Below are 4100 nucleotides of genomic sequence, written 5' to 3'. Positions count from 1 at the left end.
TCAATGTTAGCCTATCATAATGCTGACCCCAAACGTTATTTAGTCTCTAATTTGGATTATGTACCAAAACCAAGGACATCCACTGGGTATGTCCAAGCAATCCATTTATCAGAGACGTTACCAATTACCTGTGTGGTCTAAGAAATGAGTCCCCTGAACAAAAATGTCAGGCTAGAATGACCCTTAAAGATGCAGGTGTGGAAACCAAAATTGAACGGGCAGGTAACTGGTGGCTTGTTAGCACACCAGAGACAGAAGCCCTGTTATCGTAAGAGCAGCATGACACAGTTACCAGACTAAAATTGCCCAACCAAACCGTTTTCTGTTCCCCACCACAAGGTGCAGTAGTCCACATTGGAAACATGGTTCTGCATCACCTTGACGTTGACAAATATGACTCAGAGATTGAAATAAAAGAAGTCTTTAAGGGATACAATTTCAGCATTAATGTCAGCATTGAAAGACAACTTTTTTGGAATCAGCCCTCACTTCCCACTCAGATGACCTGACGACTCTGCAGCAGTAAGTTACACACATCTTCTAACTTTCACGGAGCTCCACTAGAACTGAATTGTAGACACTGTAGATGTATGGTTGGAGCTGGAAAATTCTGCCAGAGCTGAACTTAGTTACAGACTCATAAATAAGCTCCTTATATGTCAGTTCCAGTTATGATTATTACAGACGTTTGTACGGTTAAATATTTGTTCAAGATTTCTTATGAAACTCCTATCAGTCAATCGGTTGTGTAAAGTGGTAATTCCTGCATGCTCATCTGTGTTTCAGATGAGGTTAGGACACATGTGTAAGAATGTTTTGAACCTGAAGGTGTCACTAGGACATCTTCTGTTGTTGTATTTGGACTTTGTGTTTTTTTGATTTATTTTTAATAGAGGAGTATTTTCTGGCTAGGCCACCTGGCTAGGCCACCATTTCATCAGCATTTACAGGACTGACAGTTTAGCACTGAGTTCATGATTGACATAAGGCAGAAAGACACAGGGCGAATCATCAGGTTCAAGAGCTGGAACATAAGGGGACTCGGTGGACCTATTAAAAGGACAAAAGTACTCACATCTTAAGTGTATGAAAATAGACATCGCGTTCCTCCAAGAAACCCATCTTCGTCTTTGCGACCACATCAGACTGCGAAAACCCTGGTTGGGACAGGTGTTCCACTCCAACTTTAGAGGTACAGCTATTTTACTGCACAAACGAGTACAGTTCTCAGCAAAACAGGTCATATCTGATTCCAATGGGCGTTATATTATTGTTGTTGGTGTGCTGTTTCACACCCCTGTTATTATGGTTTGTGTTTATGCCCCTAACTGGGACTGCCCTAACTTTCTGTCCTCCCTTTTCTCCTCCATTCCATGCTTAGACACACATCATCTCATCTTTGGAGGGGATCTTAACTTATCTATCAATCCCATGCTTGACAGATCTTGTTTAAGAAAAATAACTCAGTCCAAAGCAGCTAAATGTTTATCTGTGATCACAGATCAAACTGGCATTGTGGATGTGTGGCGTTTTTACCATACGACAGCAAAAGAGTTTTCGTTTTACTTCCAGGTTCATCAGACATACTCTCGGATAGATTACCTTTTTCTTTATAAGCTCTTACTACCCTCAGTGAAACAATGTGAATACTCATCGATAGTCATTTCAGACCATGCCCCCCTTTTTGTTAGACCTGGAACTAGCCCCTAAACCCAAAGGCTAATCAAACTGGAGATTAAACACTGGGCTCTTATCATCTGACAAATTTTGTGAATTTATCTCTGATAAGATTTCACGCTTTCTCGAAAACAACAAATCTGACTCTACTTCACCTTCTCTCCTGTGGAAACCCTCAAAGCAGTAATCCGTGGAGAAATGAATTCATATAATGCCAGGACACGAAAGGATGGGAGGTAAAGGCAACTTGAACTGATCGCAGCAATTCATCAGACTGATAGACAACACTCCATCTCAGCCAATGCTACTCTCCAGATGGAGAGACTTAAATTACAGACTAAATTTGACCTTATTTCCACAAAGAAAGCAGAGTTTCTTTTAAGGCGTACAAAGGGCACTTATTATGAATATGGAGACAAGGCTAGTCGGTTACTAGCAAGGCAACTAAAACATCAATCCTCTTACCCATTTCATTACTCAAATTCGTAAGAACCCCCAAACTTTAGTTACAGACCCAACTGAGATAAACGATACTTTTGCTTCATATTACTTTGATTTATACAATCAGAAGCCTCATCAGACACTACTCCAATGAACCAATTCCTAGATAATTTAATTCTCCCTCTGTGGACACTAATTCCAAAAACATTCTAGATGCCCCTCTCAATCTGTAAGAGGTGAAAGCCAGCCTTAAATTAATGCAGATGTAGCGTGGAAGGAAGAAAATTCATTCCACCAAATATCCTTCATTTTATATTTTCATTAATTTATTGTCTTTCAGTTTTATGTTGGAATTAATATTTTAAAGAAAAATACTCTGTATAATAATTTTCGGAAAGTTTTATTTTATTTTTGTGGGTATAACTGGTGACGTCACTTCCTCCTTCACCAGACCATTCATGGCTGTTGCGGAGGAAGGTGAGTTTTCACGGAGCTCTGTTAGTTTCTTGGTTAGAAGTTCGAGTGTAATGAAAAATGTTAAACAATTTTTAAAGCTAACATGTTTGTGAGTTGCTTAGCGGTGAATGGAATGTTTTTTAAGGAGTTAAAGAGTTTTACTGTCGCAGCATTTCTTTGAATGAGCCGACCGTTTTTCCTGCGCAATGCTAAATTTTATTTGCTCCATTTGTCATGGGCAGGTGGACTGATGTCGGCTGGATATATTATTTGCTGCTGAACAGTTTTTCATATCATTCTGTACAGGTATGTTGTTATTTTATTTATTGATTGAACTTTTTTGTTCAATGTCGGAGTTTCATAGTTTTTTTAAATTTTTCACAATGTACAAGTTTTTTTATACATTACCTATTGTGGAGGTTTGCTGGTGGCGTGTTTCTGTTATCTTTATTTGTTTCATCCAGATTTAAAAAATGTAATAATTCAGACCAGACTGTTCATGGCTGTTGCGGAGGAAGGTAGACTGATGTCGGCTGGATATGTTATTTGCTGCTGAACAGTTTTTCATATCACTCTGTACAGAATAAATACACCATCAGTAGGCTGACCTGAAATGCCTGAGCGGTCGTCACTAGACAACGCAGAGTCAAACAAGTAGCACGCCTGAGGCCGGCTACATTGGTGCCGTGACGATCCGGATTCATCTTGGATCAACAACAGCTTGGTCATCGAGGGCTGCTGATCATCACCAAGAGGTTCCTTTAAATTTGCTGGTTGCAAAGCTACGCTGTTACACAGTTGAAAGGACTTTGAAAGAAAAGGGGTTGTTTCATTTTTTTCCCCTTGCATTCTTTTTTATTGTTGTTGTGTATCTCAACTAAGTTTGATAGATTAAGAACCATTGTTTCATATAATATAGGGTTAAGGTTGTTGTTTTTTTTTTATTAAAAATGGCTTCCAAGTTTGAAGAAGCAGATGTAGCTACAACAAATGAGAATCCTCTAGGCCTTGGCAGAGGAAGGTTTTTGAGGGAGCTTTGTGATACCCCTGTCAGAAATGCAGACAATGTTGGTTCACCAGCCTTTAGCTCCACTCAGTTACCTAGTCATCCAACCGCTTCGCCTAAACTCACTGATCAGCTGTCAGCAACGTCAAACATATGTGATCCAGCTTTAAAAAATCTCATCACACACATAGCACAGGAAGTCGGACAGGTTATATCTACTCAGTTAAAGGGAGAGAAGGCAGCATGAGGACAGAGATGCACGAGCTCAGAGTTCAGGTACAAATCAGACTCTCAATATCCTTACACATAACCTGGCAGGCATAAGATTAGTTATGCAAGCTAATGTCAGGGAACCTCCCAGTTTTAGAGGAGATGTGTCAGATAAGCTATCAGTGTTGAGTGGGAGGAACTTCCACATACCTGAGGAAGAGAGGTGTACCACATGGAGAACAGCATCAGGAGATTTTATATAAGTTAATAGGAAAGCTAGGGACATTGTGAAGGTTACGCTCCGTAGCAA

General features: G+C 39.8%; 1 long non-coding RNA gene across 1 annotated transcript; it reads left to right on the top strand.

Annotated features, from left to right (window-relative positions):
* Positions 1–2358: 2358 nt before the first annotated feature.
* On the top strand, positions 2359–3661 carry LOC118561927. The gene is made up of 3 exons (XR_004930375.1): positions 2359–2595; positions 2817–2880; positions 3157–3661. It is a non-coding gene; the product is annotated as an uncharacterized LOC118561927 (long non-coding RNA).
* Positions 3662–4100: the final 439 nt, after the last annotated feature.

This window comes from Fundulus heteroclitus, unplaced genomic scaffold (genome assembly GCF_011125445.2).
Source record: "Fundulus heteroclitus isolate FHET01 unplaced genomic scaffold, MU-UCD_Fhet_4.1 scaffold_757, whole genome shotgun sequence".
Classification (NCBI taxonomy): domain Eukaryota; kingdom Metazoa; phylum Chordata; class Actinopteri; order Cyprinodontiformes; family Fundulidae; genus Fundulus; species Fundulus heteroclitus.
Note: the sequence above shows the minus strand (reverse complement) of the source record. Positions and strands in the feature narration are given on the sequence as shown.